Source organism: Cryptomeria japonica, chromosome 7, assembly GCF_030272615.1.
Source record: "Cryptomeria japonica chromosome 7, Sugi_1.0, whole genome shotgun sequence".
In the NCBI taxonomy this organism is placed as follows: Eukaryota; Viridiplantae; Streptophyta; class Pinopsida; order Cupressales; family Cupressaceae; genus Cryptomeria; species Cryptomeria japonica.
Genome location: NC_081411.1, coordinates 130,978,572 through 130,996,894, shown reverse-complemented (window position 1 = coordinate 130,996,894; position 18,323 = coordinate 130,978,572). Strand labels below are relative to the sequence as shown.

At 37.1% G+C, this 18,323-nt stretch overlaps 1 protein-coding gene across 3 annotated transcripts in view; it reads left to right on the top strand.

The window, feature by feature from the left end:
• LOC131072357 (protein MLN51 homolog) overlaps positions 1–10,972 on the top strand; it is a 36,754-nt gene extending 25,782 nt beyond the window's left edge. Inside the window, exons 11-12 of one of the 3 annotated variants that reach the window (XM_058008495.2) lie at positions 10,019–10,066; positions 10,261–10,972. The gene's annotated coding sequence lies outside the window, so the exon portion shown is untranslated. The remainder of the gene's footprint in view (positions 1–10,018; positions 10,067–10,260) is intronic. The other 2 variants (XM_058008494.2, XM_058008493.2) reach the window with 2 other exon arrangements.
• Positions 10,973–18,323: the final 7,351 nt, after the last annotated feature.

Sequence of the window (18,323 nt, the reverse complement as noted above, 5' to 3'; positions counted from 1 at the left end):
TTTGCGACCAGTCCAGGCTTCCTCATGAGTCTTCCCCTTAACATCATGTGTGGGAGACCGATTAAGGAGATAGACTGCAGTGTATATTGCTTCTGCCCAATATTTCTTAGGAACATTTATGTGTTCCAACGTTGACCTAGCCATTTCTGTAATGGTGTGGTTGCGATGTTCAACAACGCTGTTTTGTTGAGGAGTGTATGGTGTGGTTAACTGACGTTTTATTCCATGTGTATCACTGAAAGTGGAGAAAGCAATAGAACAAAACTTCCCCCCCCCCCCCCCCCCCCACAATTATCAAACCTAAGAGTAATCATAGTACAACCTGACTTTTTTTCTACTAAGGCCTTAAATTTTTGAAATATAGGAAACACATCTGATTTTTGCTAAGAAAGTACACCCACATTTTATGACTGAAATCATCAACAAAATGCAAGAAATACTTGCACCCAGTAACATAAGGTGTATTCATTGGACCACATACATGAGCGTGGACCAACTGTAGTACCTTAGAGGCTTGCCATGAGTCACCATCCTTGAACGGTGTCTTGTGTTGCTTCCGAGCTTGACAAGCTTCACAAACTCACTGATTCTTAGTTTGAATTTCAAGTAGGCCATGTAATAAATCTTCTTGAACAAGCTGAGCAAGGTAGTGAATGTTCAGGTGACCATATCGCTGATGCCAGAGATTGTTGATAGAAGATGATTTAGCTGGGAAGGCATGCTCAAGAGAATCACTTGTATCGACAACTTTGTAAAGACCATGATCCTCAATGCCAAAAGCTACAGTAGTGTGTGTCGCATGATCAACAATTGAACACTTGTGTGCACTGAATATCACATCAAGTTGAGGAGAGTGCCGCATAATTTGGTTTACGGAGAGAAGGTTCAGTTCCATACTAGGAACATAATGATCAAGACTGAATGTGTAAAAGGCAGATTCTTTCTGCTCTGTGTGCTTAACGACATTGGCTTTAGGCCAAGACCCTCGGAAGCTATCCGATTGTGACAATCCTTGATCATATGGCCATATTTATGACAATAGTTGCGTTGAGCCTTCTTCTACTTCAAACCATCTTGATACTGACTGGAGCCCTTCTACTGAGATGACTTAGATGATTGAGATTTGCCTTAATCGTTGTGAAAGGATTTGGCTACAAAGGCTTGCTTTGAGGAGGACGAAGTGGCACTGCTACCAAACTGTTATTTCCAACAATCCTGCTGCAAAAGTTTGGTGCACAACTCTGAAAATTTCAGATCAACATTTGTTGAAGTAATGTTGAGAGTTTCTATGAAGGGCTCATAGGATTTTGGCAGACTCTTGAAGATGATGACTGCCATATCCTCTTCCTCCATTTTTCGACCAATAGCTTCGAGCTGATCTCGAATGTCCTTAATCTTCGTGAGATGCTCCTGTAAGGACATAGGCTCATCCATCATGATGGAGAACAACTGGTTCTTCATGAAGAAAGCTCGTCCCTTGTCGGATGTCTCATGCAATTCCTTCAGGTGCTTCAGATATCTGATGTCGGGTTGCCAGAGGGAATCTGAGGCAATTGGTCATCTGTGATGGAGAGCTTGAGGAGCATGATGACTACCCGATTTTGCTCATCAAACTTCTCCTAGTCTTGTTCGATTGTTGTAGGACGAGACATTTTTCCCAAAACAAGATCATCAAGGCGACAATATTAAAAAATTGTCATCATGCGTTGCTTCCAGGTGTTATAATTCTTGCTGTTGAATCTCTGACTACCTTCCAACATCAAGTTGGTTAATGACGCCATTGTGCACGCTTCCCAAGGCATGTAAAATGAGAAATCTGAAAAGGCGTGAAACTGAAACAAAGGTGGAATCAAGTACATACTTCGAAAAAGATGAAGTACAACTGACACGAAACTCAAGGTAAAATTTTTGATAGACCTAGAAAATTTTGATTATGCCCCAAAAAACTTCTCAAATAACCCACAAAGAATATGTAGGTTAAATTTGGATCCGACCAAAAAATCAAAGGATTTCGAAGAAACCCTAGTCGGCAGAATGAAAACCCTAGGTCGTTAAAAAAATAGTGCAGGAAATTGTGAAAATCGTGGGTTTGATGCAAAAGAGTTAGAAAACTCTAGTTGCTGAAATCAGAAAACCCAGATCGTGGATATCTTGTCGAAAAAATTGCAGATGTAAAACAAAGAAGCCACCAATTTCACAAAGGATAAGAAAAAATTCAATTAGAGTCGCTCGGGAAACGACCTAGATTGCGGTTCGAAGTCGTGAAAAAAAATCGTCGCGGGTTGCAGAATGCAGGACACGAAAAACAGAAATAGCATGGGTTGCAGAAGAGAAGACATGAAATCGCGTTGCACCAAAAGAAAAATCGCGAGCATGCAAAAATAAATCAATGGAATATCTCCACCGTCGTGTGTAGAACCTCACGATATCAAATCATGAAAATGATTGTAGACTGAAGGTCGCAGGAGGTCGTGAAAAATTTCGCAAACAACACAAAAGAAATTGCGACTGAAAACCCTTGGTCAGATCACGACATGAACAAAATGATGGTCGAGAGAAGGGTTTGAAACCAGTTCGTGACGCGTCGTGGTTAGAAGATGGACAAAAAATTCTGCCCAGAAAACTTCAATTTTTTTTTTAAAATTAGCCCAGAAGATTTTCCCGCTCTGATACCATATTACGAACAAGTAATTGGTAAAAACTTGAATTAATTAGATGAAATGATTGAGAGATCATTTAAAGAAGTACAAATTCGATATTTCTAAAAAGAAACAATCGAAAAAGGAAACTAACTAATTGTTTACAACATATTACATAATTGACTATTAATCAATAATAAACAATACTATTCTAATAATTACTTAATGTAAATCTGCTTCTGAAGATCCCCATGAAGAAATACGCTCTTTACACCCATTTGATACGATCCAACCATGAACTGCAACAATGCCAAGAGTCAAGCAAATGGAGTTCATGTTAGCAACGGGGGCAAAGGTCTCTATGTAATCAACACCAGGAACCCATGAGAAACCTTTAGCCACTAGCTGTGATTTGAACTTATTCATAGTTCCATCCATTGCATATTTGGTTTGATAGATCAACTTGCACTAAACCATTTTCTTCCCATAGGAAGAGGAACTAAGTCTCATTTGTGGTTCATCATCAAGGAACTATACTCTTCCTCTATTGCTGAAACTCGCTTAGGAATTTTGGATTCTTCCTTGAATGACTATAGACATGTGGAAGGTGCTGATGTTGTGACCGAGTCCTTCAAGTGTTTGGAGGTCCACAACAAGATTGCTTGCTGACTTTAGAGTTTGTCAAGCGCAACAAGGCCGTGACGAAGATGGGAATGAAGGACGAGTATCCTCAACCTCAGAATGTGAACCTTGCAGAGGTGTCAACCTGCGAGTTGGAGGTGAGGTAGAGTCATTTGAGTCACTATCATCTAAGTACATTGTGGAGGAAGGATGAGGTGGAATAGAGGCCAAGCTAGGAGAGCTTTCCTCAAAGTGGAAACTCCTCTCAACAAATAGCTAATGTGTCTTTGGATTCAAGAATTGATAGCCCTTGACACCATTTGGATATCCAACAAAGATGCAAGGCCTACTTTGAGTTTCCAAAGCCTCGTGTTTCGTTGGAAGAATACGTGCCCAAGTTGGATAGTCAAAAACTCAAAAAATGACTCACAATTGGTTTCCTACCACAAGTCTCAAAAGGAGTCATGCCTTTCAATGCCTTTTGGGATACCCGATCTTGGATGTGTGCAGCACAATTAATGGCTTCAGACCAAAATTTTGGACCAAGAGAACAAGCGTAAATTATGCAGCCCATTTCTTTGAGGGTCCAATGTTTTCCTTCAGCAACACCATTCTGTTGTGGTGTGTATGCCACTAAATGGTGAAGATCAATCCTTTCAAGAGTACAAAATTGCACAAGTTGATTGTGCACATGTTCTTGACCATTGCTTGTGTGTAGAATCTTGAGATACTTTCCAGATTGTTTCTCAACATGATCCTTGAAGTTCTGAAACTTGTCGAAGACTTCATTCTTCTGTCAAAGAAAGTAGGCCCAAGTGAATCTGGAGTAGTCATCAACGAAGATGAGTACATAGCGAACCTTACTGAAAGACAAATCTGGAAATGGACCCACTAGATCATTGTGAACCAATTGAAGAATTTCCAAAGCCCTCCAAGACTTTTGACCATATCCTGTGAGCTGAGCTATTGAAGATAGCGGTAGTTAAGATGGCCAAACTGCTCATGCCATAGCTTACTCATTGACTTTGAATAAGTGATTGTAGAAGGTGATCGCGACACAAAGTGGGAGAATGAATATAGCACAGTGTAATAGTTGTCAAGGCATCATCCTTAAGCTCTTTGATCACAATTATATTAGGAGAAAACTGAACTTTCTTACTATTTCCAAGACAAGTGATTTGTTAGACTGAAAGAAGGTTGGCACACATGTCAGGAACATAGGGTACATTCTCAAATGATCCATCATCCACCAACCAAACCATTCTTTAACCTCCACTTTTGTATCATCACCCATAAGAATGCGAGCATACATGCTCTGACAAAGAAAACGGTTCTCTATTATAACCCATGTGGTGTGAATTACCTGGGTCAAGTATCCATTGTTGTGAAGATCTTGTGGACACAACAAGTGCCTCTCCTTTCCCTTTCTTCGTCTATGAAGAAGTGGAGGGCGATTCTTCCTTTTTGTAGGATGATGGCAAATGTTATTCTTCTGGATGATATTTGTCAGCTTATCAATTTGCTTAGTATGGGAATGATGCTCATCATGACCAACTTTTTTGCAGTATGAACAAATTGGTTTCTCCTTTTGTGAATTCCCCTACTTGAAAGAGGATGAAGAATTTCCTTGTTGAGGAGAAGAAAATGTGCTCTATCTTTGTGTGGCTTATGCTTAGATTGCTTATGATTCTTGCTAGATCCTTTCTCATTACTAGCCTACAAAGCTTGTGCCTTGGATGACTTGAGAACACCCATTGTGATCAATTTTGTTTGTTTAAGACTCGAATGATGCTTTAGTATGGGCACTCCCCATAGTCAATCGATGAGTTTGGAAACTAGAAACAAAAGCTACATATTTTGAAGGAAGCTTGTCCAACAAATTGAAGATCAAATGCGCATCCTTATCAATTCCACAATCTTTGAGTTGTGCTCTTAGTTCATTAGCCTTAGTTACATAGCCTTGGATTGTATCAAAATTCTTAGGATCTAGATTAAATAGATCATTATCAAGTTTGTATCCCCAAATCTCATCAACTTTGCCATACAATTGAGTAAGTTTATCCCAAGCATCCTTATTATCAATTTCATTCCCCTGCAAAAATAGAAAGAAAAACAGATTACAGCCCTAAGTGTTGAAAATACAATCATATATATAATAGCAATTTGAAAAGGCCAACTGAGATCATTAAGCCAAACAAGGGTAAATATTGTTAGAGGCTGACATAATAGGCTGACTAATATTAATAAGAGTAAGTTGCAATGTTAAGGGCCCACTAGGGCAAAAGGGAGGGCTGACCAAGACCAAAAAGGAAGAATATAGAAGTGCCAACTTAGGGCAGTAATTTAAAAGGTTTGTCAATTAATTATTCTCCCAAAAGCAGCAATTATAAAAGGCATATAAGAGTATCGAATTCAGGGAACAGCAGTTCGTGAGCATGGTGCAATGATGATGTCAGCACCGAATGCCATTAATATTCTTTTGTTGGCACCAAAAAGAATATTCTCTCAATATTTTAATGCCTAAATTGGGGGAATCTTTGGTAGATTTTGTTGGAATATTTTTTGTTGGCAATTGAACTAGAATATTCCAGTGGATATTCTTTCCAGTATGTTGGGGCTTGCACATTACACACTACTGGGTTGTGTAGTCGAATCACCTTGCGCCACGTGACACTATAAGTGTTGGTGGATACCCACGGGTACTTCTGTACCTGATGGTCTGGGTTGTGTGGTCGAATCACCTTGCGCCATGTGGAACTATAAGTTTTGGTGGATACCCACTTGTACTTCCGTACCTGATGGTCTGTGCAGGTCTTAAGGCCCTTATTTTTTTTTTTAATTTAAGAAAACTTTAACATTGAATAAAAAAGCTCTGCGAGAATAAAAAAGCTCTGTGAATAATGTAATTTTTGCTAAATTTGCAGAATAAAAAATAAATTTTATTTTGAAAGGACTTGCCGTCAAGCAGGTTGGGCCATATAGCTCAACCTGCAAAAATTGTATGGCCCAACCTGCAAAAATTGTTTTGCCATGAAATTAACTTTGTCAAAAATGGGTGAATTTATTGTCAAAATTCATTGCTTGGGCCTTTTGAGTGCGATGTCAAGGTCCTTTTAAGCCAAAAATGCTTCAAAGTGGCAGCTATCTTTTGGATCTGACAACCACCTTCGAACTTCAAATCCTTGTAGATTTGGCCTCCAATGTTCAGTTGGGATAAAACAAAAGGCAAATATGACTTCCTCAGGCACTCTGAATGCAATGGTGTGCTCGGACTTGATGCAACAAGCTCCCAAAATGCACTTGCTATATAAAGCCAAAAAAGAAAGCCCCCCTAGAATCTGGTATTTGTATCACACCTTTCTGATTCTCAAGCTTGCATGTAAATGCTAGTGAAGAGCATACTCAACGTTCAAAAGGTTTACACTCAATCTCTCAAAATGTCTACTTTGATACCATAAGATTTGGCTATAGTGAATTGATACATATAATGTCTTGGAGAAGCCACACTGATCTGTAATACCTGATTAAAAGGCGGGACTCTAATGTGTTGGCATTCCTTTGAGTTTGACCTCTTGACAAGGTCACAAGAGTTTACCCAACAATATATAACCCAATTAAATGCATCAGTAATTTATAATGCTATCAGACAACAAAGATTTTGGAGATGCTGAATTGGGTTACAACATGAATGGCATAGTTTTAGTCAATAGAAAAACTTGGACTTGGCAATAAGTCAGCTGACCCAAAATTTTCATCACTCTGTAGGTTATCTGAATTTTGAAAAGCTCACATTTTCTTTTTCCAAAAAATGCATATTACTGAATTTACTATTTAGTGAACACATTATTAATTTCCTTCATATGTAGATCAAAATCAGAGTTCAACTGAAGAAAGAGTTCAATACATATCAACTGTGAGTTTCAATATAAATAAAAATTACAAATTATATTTTCAGTGTTCATAATCTACATTTCTTCTATGACTAAATGTCAAAAAGGCTGCAGCTGTGTAGGTTTTCGTGATTTGGATGGTCCTGCTGCAACTTCTTGTTGAGGAGTAATCAACTGGAACCCTAGCAAACTGGGGGAAAAAAATCAAACAAAAAACTAGAAGCCTAACAGTAAATAAATCGCTAAAAAAGCCAATCAGTAAATTAAGTACATAAACATTTCTTAGTTGCTGCATCACAAATTTCTGTCGCTACTCAACAGTCCTAAGTTGCTGTGCAACAAGCCATTTACAGTCACGACGGAAGTTCTTGGTATGTGGAAGCAGCTCTTAGGAATTTTAATAGTGAAGGCTTTTTTTATTATGTTCGAGGTTTGCTGTTCAGACTGCTGTTAATATTCTTGATTTTTTATACGAGGGAGTGGACTTTGAGATCACATTAATGTATTAAAAAAACCCTTACAGTGAACAAAAAATAAAACAAAAAATACTGGAATGCCTTGAAATTAAAACAGTAAACAAAACACTTAGTAGGCGACCACCACAGAAATTTTTTGCTCCTTAACACCTAAAAATCCTAGCTGAATGCAGAGCTTAAAAAACAGAATTTTCTGAATAACTTGGTGGCGATTTATTCTGTGAGTAACTTGCAAGTGGTTTCAATTTGCAACTATGTGCAAGTTTTGCAACGATGGTTTTTGCGCTGACCATGATGGAAGAAGTATTAGTTGCAGATGATTTCAACTTTTAAAGTTTTATACCACCGGAAAATGTAAATTATTAAAGTGAAACATCCTTTCATAGGGAAAACACCACTGAGAAAATTGATGGTCAATATTATTTTTTATTTTCTTGAGAAGTTGAATTTCTGTTCTTTTCTCTCAAGACTCTAACGATTATATGCATTGCATGCATACAACTTTTGAATGTTGATTGCATAGCTAACATTTGAAGCAAAGTTTAAAGGTGTGCATTTTTCTAAGATACAAAAATGTGTCAAAGGGGTTGAGTTCAGTGGGTTAAAACATTGGGTTCTCATTGTGGAGAACCAAATTCAAATCCCCAAAGGGACATCTATTGTGGAATTCTCTTGTGGACTTGAAAGTTGACTGTTGGTATTTCATTGTTGGCTTCTAGTATGGATATCTAAGTCATCTACTGTTGCTCGAAAAGAGCTAATTTTTGGTCTTATTAGTGCTCATTAGGAGCTTAGTTTTTGTCTCATTAATTCCCGTAATTATTGTTCTCATTAAATGTTCATAAGGAGCCAAGTATTAGTCTCATTTGTACTCAGCTGCTCTCATGAGCCATATTTGTAAACTTATTCGATATAACAAAAAGATACTGAAATGTTGATTATTTTTAAAGACTTAAAGAAACTGTTGGCCTTTGGTGGCCTTATTTTATATGCATAAGTTCCATAGGCCAAAGGAGAGCTGCAGCAATCATTTTGATACATTTTAATTTATCTTTTAGAGAGACGACTTATTCCGTAATTATTTCCTATGTTTCAATCTTGTGTATTATTTGGATATCCAGTGGACAAATTTTGTTGTGTATGCTTTTTAACCTCAGTTGCCAAAATTAAAATTAGCAAAAATGAGTGAGGGTGCTTAACATTTAATGAGATATATAGAAACAATTCTACGAGGTTTCCAAATGCTTTATCAGGGAACATGGGATAAATTTGGTAAGAATTAGGCAATTAATTAGCTAATTAAGAACGTTATTCAAGTTTTTTAAATAAAGGTGAAACATTTCAAAAAGAGAGTAGTCAATATTTTTGACAGATTATTGCCATTTAATGGTAAGTCATCAATAATATACCAACAGGTTCAATCAATGTTTAAACTATGAAAATACAGCTACCAACAGTTAAACCAGAATGATCGTAACTCCAAAATGAAATCAATGCCATTAACTCCTTTTAAGAGCCTATAAGTGGTTGCTTTGCTCTGCCTTGCAATCTGTGTCTTGATGTGCGGCTCTCTTGATGTGCAATCTTTACATTTGCCGGGGGATTTGTTTCGTAACTATTCTCTAAACTTATCTGGCTGGTCCTGAATTTGTGGAGGTTAGTGACTTGGTTGATCTGTAAGCTATTTTCATGTATCTTCAAAAAGTTGAAATTAAGATCAGGATACCTTCTTTATGTGCAGCTAAAGAAATTCAGTTTGTTATTAATCATCTCGATGTCAAGTCTTCTAAAATCAAATACAAAAACCTAAAACAATCAAATAATTAGAATAACAAAATTGGATTCTTTGTAATTGACCTTTGATCAATTGTTGAGGGTGGTGGCACTGATTGACTAAACTTTTTATGTATCTTTGAAAAGTTGAAATTAAGATCAGGATACCTTCTTTATGTGCAGCTATAGAAATTCGGTTTGTTGTTAATCATCTTGATATCAACTCTTCTAAAACCAAATACAAAAACCCAAAACAACCAAATAACTAGAATAACAAAATTGGATTCTTTGTAATTGACTTCTGATCAATTTTTGAGTGTGGTAGCACTGATTGACTAAACTTTCTTTTTTAAGAATACATATTCTAGGTACGTAGGCTGGCTTGGAAAGAGGCTAAAGAGTAAAGAACCTAGAGGGGTTGATTATATAATAATTGCTGTTCCGTCTCCCATTAACAAATGCTTTGGATAGAGATGATTTATAATAAATATAAATGGTTTGAAATCCCATGAAAACATAAAATCATCTAGTGGTAGATATGTCTAGTGTGTGAAATTTTATGCAATTTTTTACATAGTTATTCTAAACTCATGCCTTGTTCATATTGTTGGTGTTGAAGCTATCTGAAATAAAATTTAGCTGCAGTATTTGCGCCCATTCATGTGTGGTATGTGAATAAAATTTCAATCTAGTTTTAGTCCTAGCTTCTGTGTCCATTTTTATTCGTCAGCATAAGACATTGGGCAAATATCTAGTATCCTGTTAGTATTGTAACTGGGAATGCTTTAGGGTGTTTATTTTTCTGTTTGTATGTTACACATAATTCCTAAAGCTAATGATATGAAGCATTTTTCATTTCAGCTATAAGGATTTCACTGTATTCTTCGTGCTATGGACCTTCTGCAGTGATGGATAAAAATTGGAGTTATAATGAATGTTACAATGGTTCGTTCAATAGTTGTTTTGGATTTGGGTGACACTATTCTAAAGCTGTTCAAATTTTCAAAGAGGTCAAAGGATCATATCATGGTTTGATTTAAACATTGACTCCATTAGCATATATTCTCATACCGTACTCTGCAGATACAGATAAAGGAATTGGTACACAGTGCAGTCTGCACTTTGAAGCTTCTTGTTTTGCAAGGTAGTGTTTTGCCAAGTGAGATTGGGAGAAACAGACGTTCGTCATAGGTGGTAGAAAGCAGTTGCCTGTGTTTGGGTTCAAGCTGCTTATCATCTACTTACCGAGTATATCCTGCCAGCATGTTGATGGTTGATTAATTTGCAATTCTTCATATATGGTATAATTTGGGTTTGAGATATTCTGTGTAGTAGAAGATTTGATCCTTCAAGTGCCCTGCTGGTATGTTTACAGTTGATTACTTTCCAGGCCTTCATATATGCTATAACTGGGATTGAGACATTCTGTATAGTTGAAAACTTGTGTCTTTAAATGAGTACGCTATACATCAAGTTGAAATAGATTCTACTGATTATATCGTGGGCATCATCGGCAGTTTAATTACAAGTTTCAAATTATTATTTAAATAAAGCCACACATTAATTTGTAGGATTCTTTGATTTTTGAATATTCAAAATCTTCAGATGCGTATTCGTTTTGTTTCTTTTTATGCTGGATCGGAGTACTATGTGGTCTTTTGGTGTGGGTTGCTTCTCCTGTAAGCGAGTTTGAAAACTTTATTAGATGATTTTATTATTTTTATATAACATGGTTTATTAAAAACTACAGTCCAATTCACCGTGTGTTTCTAATCAGCCCTATATGAATTTGGTTTCCTAAGCAAACCCTGTGGAATCACTTGTTGGTCCCAACGAATTAATCTAATTCCTATTGATTTTTGCAAATAGAAAGGATATTGTACTACGATTTAACTGTAGTGGGGCAGTGGAACGCTTAACCTTAAAAAATGGCATGGGTGAAAAGACCGAGGTGAAAACCTAGTAGACTGGATTGTTTTGATAATATGCAGAGTTTTAAAAACGTACATTCTGAAAAATGGAGATCTATAAAAGGATGTTTAATTATTACAAAATGCAAAGAAGCAGAACCTTATAAATTTCGTTGGAAATTAAGATCAAATATTGAAAGCAAAGTCAATGGGCCCTTGGTCTGTCAGCGACATTGAATGTTTTTGAATGAGCCTACAAAAGATTTTGTTGAGTGTAAAGCCTTAACAGCATAAGAGTTGAGGGCAGGATTATGCCTTGGGTGACTTTGGTAGAGTGGAATACCCCATAGTATTTGGCTTTTACTTACGGATACAAGAGTCTAAGGTTTGTGCTTCTATATTGAGTAGCAAAAATGATCTTGTGAATGTATTAAAAAGGAAAATGGAAGGAAATGTGTATTTGGTGTTTAGAAGGTGAAATTTGGCCAAGGAGTCCGTAGGATGGTTTAGGTGTAGTGGTGCAGTGGAATGCGCAACCTTCTAAAATGGCATTGGTTAAACAGCCAAGTTTAAAACCTGGTGGACTTTTTTGTTCTGCTAATGTAGGTACTCAAAGATGCCCATTTTGAAAAATGGATATCTATGAAGGGATGTTTAATTATTGCAAAATGGAAGTATGCTATATTATAATATGAGGCAAAATCTAATGTCCATGAACAACAATTTGGATTGCACTATGGACATAACATTATACATGGAAATTCATATCAAGTAATGGAAGCAAATGTGTATTTGGCGTACAGGAGTTACGTTGGCCTAGGGAGTGATTTTAGTTTCAAACTGATTCATGAATATAAACATGGCTTACGATGAGGACAAAACTGATTAGGTGTAATCCCACATCATGTGATGTAAGTGGGGTACTGGACTGGCAGTTTTTGAAAGAGCAATGACAATGAGCATAAAAGATTAAATGGAAAATCAAAAGTAACATCTCACCTTCGCAGCCATACCTAATTTTGAAAGCTTGTGCTTCTTGGAGTTATTGAACTCTCGGCGAGGCATACTACGTTAAAGAGTCCCATAGGTGTCAAGCATTGGACTCGAACCATTTGTATGTGTCAAGCAGGCATTCTATAGACACACGCCAAAGCGACTGCCATCAGAGAACTAAGAAGTGGTTTGTTGAAATCATTGTTTTTTTTAAATCAACAACAATAAGCATAGTGGGGTAGATACGCCCACTCATTTGCATTCAAGAATGACATATCGAGGATGGATTTGTTAAAATCGGCCACAAAACTAGACAAATAAGAAAAATCAATTAGTCAATTTCAATTAAAAAAATCAGGTAAAACACATGTCCATGACCAACGAACGACATTATTTCCAAGCATCAATGGTCCGCAAGATGTAAGGATGTAAATAGGAAAAAATAAAAAGAAAAAAAAGAAAATGAAAAATTTGTAGAGGAACTTGTCTAGGGATATAGACATTAGATATCAAATGGTTTAACCTTGCTATCTGAAACATTGCTATGCAACCAAAATCTCATCAATTTATTAACTCGTCTTGCTATCATCTTGATGATGGATCATGGACTTTGATCTAAAACGTTGATAATATTAAAAGTTCACACGGTCAATTCTAGAAATTATTTAGCAACACTCGTAAACTAATAAACTCACCAAGCCTAATAAAAGGTCAAAGCAATAGGATGATGATAACAAGCTTTTCTTAAAACATAAAACTTTACAAAAGCTACCTCATACAAAACACCATTCAGCTAAATTATTATCTATGTAGTCATTGAAGAGATATATGCCATCCTTGGATAAGTCATATTCTCAATCAACTACAATTGATAAATTAGGGTAGATAAGCTCCCTCGTGCACTCAAGGATGGCATCTCAAAAGATTGAGTATGAGATCATTAAAACCCTAAGCATAAATACCATTGCCATACCTATCTTTAGAGAAATATATGTGAAATACGTTAAAATATCTTAGATTGACATCTAAATATTGTTGGTATTTATTAGTGCTCACATTAGTGTTTAAGTTGTCTTTCTTATTGTGTTATAAAATAAAGTTATGTAAGTTAATATTAAGTTATTGAGAAACAATCTAATATTATGTTATTGTGAGGGTAATATTGTGAGTCTTGTTAATGAACTCATGTAGAGGTTTTATTGAAAATAGGAGGGAGAATCAAGGTGGGTGAACAACCCATCTAATTTAGAATAAGAAGTTAGTGAGACTATAATTAAGGTGGTTGAACAACCCTTCTAGATTTAAAATAAGAAGCTAGTGAAGTTATTATAATATTCATCCTATACTTTTGTAATATGCATTGAACGAAAAATATAGAGAAGCATTGTTATTTTGTGAATAATTTTGTTTTTTTACTTTTATCAACTCTACACAAATTTCTTAAAACTTTTATTTAATATATGAATTTTACATACATTCTTTTAAATTAAAAATAAACCAACTCGATCACACTCCTAAATAAATAAAAAATATATACAAAACTTTATGATACAAAATATATGACCCTTGAAAAACTCCTACATGAAGTAATAATTTTTTATTTTTATTTTTCTTTTAGATATACTCTTTTTCACCCCTTCACAATTCTAAAAACCCAAGTTGATATGCTAAATCATCGATTCTAAAAGCAAATTAATTAAATCATTCCCATCAAACCATTTGAAGTAAAGTAAAGAATTCAAATTTGACTAATTTAACATCATAAATTTAAATATGCAATAATTTTCTATGCTACTATTCTTTGTTCAACACATGTATGATTCTATTGTGGCTACAAAAATCTATTGCAACTTACTATCACCCTCATCGAAAACAACAAACTAACCACCAAAAACAATATCAACTTGTAATTCCAAATTATAAATTTAATCTCATTCATGTTGAAGATGTAAAGCTAAGATTTGCAAGGTCGTAATTAGTGGGTGTTGTAACACTTACAAGTCTTGCAAGGATTGTTAAGGTTGTGTACATCACACCTATGATCATTGCTTAGATTCTTTATTACCAAGTGTGTTCACTCCACAAGTTCTATCATGCTGCTAGTAGAGGCAAGCTCATGAACAATGCTCATCTCTATCGAATTTGTTTTGCAGAAACCATAAAAAACACATGCGAATAGGAATTAAATAAGAAATGTATTAAAAAAAAAGTACAATTATGTGGGACTGGTTACCCCAGAGAAGGACTTAAAGGCGATATGATGGTAGCCTCGACTTTCTTAAACAACTCCATTCTCTCTTCCTTTACTATTTTGCTTGATCTCCATCCAAGGAGAAGAGGACAATGCTTTTGTTGCTTATACGATTTTATGACCATCATGCATACGCTTACAAATTGTAATAAATGATGAGGTGGGAAGGTTGATGTGCAAAAGAGATCATATGCTGTCAATTTCTAATGACAATTATGCTAAGTGTTGGAATCAATGCGAGGTGTCAAAAGTCGTTATTTATGGCCGTGGTGGCATTCCTTTCATCCTGCAAAAAACCTTGGATTGAGTTTGGTAAGAGGAGGGAGACTGGTGGTGGTGGTGTTTGTAGAATGGTGGTGAAGTTTCCACTGGTGACCACCAAGCAATAGTTGTCTTTTATGGGTCAGGTGGCTGAGAAGCAGATGCGTAGTGTATTTAAGTATGAGGAGCCATTTTCTTTTGGATTATGGAATCCTCCTGGGTGAAGAGTTTATGAGCGCTGCACACCATTATCGAATCAACACAAACATTGTGTCAACGGAAATGTCGTGGGGACGTGAATTGGGTAATAAAGAGAATGTTTGCTGGTGTTGCAGCAGTGTGTTGATGAGGAGTGGTTATATGGGATGGACGAGTTGCTGGCTATGTCGATCCTTGAGGTTGGACTTTCAGTGGATGATGGGGAGGGTGCAAATTGGGGACTTGGAACCCCCATGTGCTCGTTCATTAGGAGGGGTGCCACCTCTGACAAGGACGAGAGGCGAGCTGAGGCTCAAATTGGATGGGATGCGTTGTTCAATTTTTGAAAGGAAAAAGAGGTGGAAATGAATGAGGGCTCAGGTGGTGTGGTGTGAACTAGGAAGAAACATTTGCAATTTCCCTTGGAGGATCACTTGGTGAATGGACCTCTAAAGCCAGGAAGTAAGTAGTGAACTAGTTTTTGGTTTAAATTTTGTTTAAATTTTGCTTTAGTATTCAAAGAATGGCTAGAAATTGTCTTTGGTATCTATATTTAGTTTTTCATGGCTATTGCCGAATTTTGTAAATGGTGTAAAGGGTCTAGGTTGTTGGGATTCTGTAAATTTTGTGTAGTTCATGTAATGCTGGGTGTATGTAGGGCCTTATTAGATGTCTTGTTGGATTTCGAGGGAAGTTTCATGATAGTCTGGTTTATCTATTTTGTTATATCAATAAAATAATTATCTTTTACTAATAAATAATAATAATAATAAATTTATTATTATTATAATAAAATATGTTATAGTTAAATTAATTTATAATTAGAGTTAGTTTATTAATAGTAAATATAAAATAATATAATGAATAAATTTATATAATATTATATAAAATATTACATAACAATATAATTATATTATTAATTTAATAATAATAATAAAATAATAATATAATAATTGTATTAGGAAGGATATCCTTTTCCATTGGATGATAATTAATAATTTAATATTTTAAAGAAAATTTTATTTTTGCTTGGAAGTATATCTTTATTCATATCAGTCTTATGCTTTTCTAATATAATGTACTTTTTTTTGGATCAATAACAGGTTTAAGTTTTATATTGCGTGAAAGGAAAGTATACATGCCTTCAACTGCTATGCAACGTTCCACAAAATGGAGTCTCGCCCCTACAATAACAAAAAGAATCCAAGACAAAAACCACACCACCAAAGCCTACCAATCAGGATACAATCCTTACAACAAGGAAACCCTACCCCAAAAACCAACAACCTATAGGAAACCAACCTACCAGAACCAGCCAAGGGCTTCCTCCTTGGAGAAGTTGGGAATGGCCTGACTGGGTCCTGCCTCGGGCAACACCATCTCAATACCTATCGTGGTTCCCGACCGTCTGCCTCGTAGCTCACTGCGATCCACCACCTTCGCACTCTTCCGTGGGATTTGATGACACACCAACAACCACCCAACTTCACCAATCGGAGCCTGCGACTTCATCGGGGTTTGCTTGTTGCGCAATTTTGCTCTCTCCACCGGTCCCAAATTCTGCCACAATTTCTCGCCACCCATTCCTTGCATCCTCCAATTGGGAATCCACCGAGCGAGAAGCTGACCACACCACCAGAGGCTGCACTGCATCACTCCCCCCACCTAAGCGCCTCCACGACCCTTGCTCCATTCTCAGACCCATTCCAATCTTTGTGCATGCCACCACCTTCGCCAGACCGTCCGACCATTTTGGTCTCAATACTAGGGATGCCACCTGCATCACCTCCTCCTTTGAACCTCCCACCATCAGAGCCAGAGCCACGAACAAGGACGAAACATCCAAATTTGTTCGCGGGCGGCAATCAGTGTCCATGAATTCTTCCCTAAACATCAGGTGAACAACCCTCCAGAAATCTACCTCGTCCACCCTAAAAACATTCATCAGGCAGTTGCTAGAGATTGTGCCTCGAAATGCAGGCATTTGACCCTCTGTAAGTAGCGAAAATTTTGCTTCCATCCTTCCCCTAACTCACAGCCAACACACAACACTCGCCAAAGCCAATACAGTCCTCCGCGCAATGCCAAAAAGGAAAACGAGGGCCTAAATAGACAATCTGCAGCCACCCCAAACAATTATTTCATCGCACACACCAGCTCATACCATGCAACACTAGCCAACCAAAATTCCATACGATGCCATTATTGCACCTGCACCGCCAATACGCAACCTGTTGCCAGTACGATGAACACAAACCACATGAGCCATCCCCACCCCTCAATCATGCATATCTAAAAAGGATCACACAAATCTCAACACCACGTCTCGGGTTCCCCTTTCAAACTCAAAGCTCCTTCATCCAAAATCTAAGGGATCCAAATCCCTTAAGTCTTCAAAGAAATTAAAGTGATCAGCCAAGGAACAATTTGCACCTACGTTCAATAGCCTATCCGCCTTAGCATTCGCTTCCCTTAGAACATGCGATACCTTAAAATCTTCAAACCCATTCAGAAGGTTATTCATTCTTCTGATATGTTTATCTAGCTACCAAGCCTCCATCACCACTATTTGGAAGTCTCTTTCAAGATGAAGTTTTTTCACCTCCAATTTTTTCACCAAAAGAATTGCTTCAATTGCCGCTTGACACTCGGCTTCATTGTTAGTACCATCCACCAATCTCTTTGCTCCTAGCACAAGAGTGCTACCTTTCTAATCACGAGCTATGACCCCTACACCAGATATCCCGAGATTCCCCCTTGATGCTTCGTCAAAGTTGATCTTGGTCCATCCCCTATTTGGCGGAGTCCACACATGACTTTTATCACCCACCCAAGGAGGATTAGCCCTCAAAAGCCCATTAGCAGGCCTGAATTTGATTAAAGGCCAACCCACCAGGATACCAACATCAAATTGAGTGAACGGGGTCTTTGCTAAATTTACCTGGGAAGCAGCATTAGAGACAAGTTCCAAAATTGCCTTCTCCAACCTGATCAGAAAACGCTCCATTGGTTTTTCTTTATCCTCAAAGAGTCTTCGATTCCATTCTTTCTAGACTTCCCACATTATTGTTGAAGGCATGACCTTCCACATTGCAACAAAAGCTGAAGATTTGTACAAAACCGGCCATGATTCCAACCAATCACGCAGATTCCCTGCCAATGGCCCCTTCCAACTCAATCTCTGCAACCCAAAGTGCCATGCTTCCTGGGCAAAATCGCATCGTAGGAGGAGATGATCCACATCTTCCGCCTCCTTCTTGCAAAGCACACAACAGAAGGGTCCCACAAACCCCATTCTTTTAAGTCTATCC